We start from the raw sequence: 372 nt of genomic DNA on the forward strand, positions 1-372 counted from the left end.
TTGGGGGTTGGGGGGGGGGGTGGGGAAAGTCTTACTGTTCTAAATTAATATTTCATTTCTCCAGAACGAACTCTGGGGAGAATCATATTGTGTACATGAGTAGAAAGGACACATGGTACTGCTGGTAAGAACTGTGGCTGTGGTTTTGAACATTACCAAGAGGGTACAAGGACTGTGCCTGTGTCTACACGGTGCCTTATGCTGCCGTCTTGGGGCTGAGGATGGGGGAAAGTACCTTGTGATGAGTGAAAGGCATTAAATAAAAACATGTTTACATTTTGGGGGACTGGAGTACCTGCCTTCTCTGCCAGCACTCTTGGATCTGAAGGTAGCAGGTGGAATGTGTGCTCCCTGTTTCAAGGCTGGCCTGGT

Source organism: Pyrgilauda ruficollis, unplaced genomic scaffold, assembly GCF_017590135.1.
Source record: "Pyrgilauda ruficollis isolate IOZ18807 unplaced genomic scaffold, ASM1759013v1 scaffold46, whole genome shotgun sequence".
In the NCBI taxonomy this organism is placed as follows: Eukaryota; Metazoa; Chordata; class Aves; order Passeriformes; family Passeridae; genus Pyrgilauda; species Pyrgilauda ruficollis.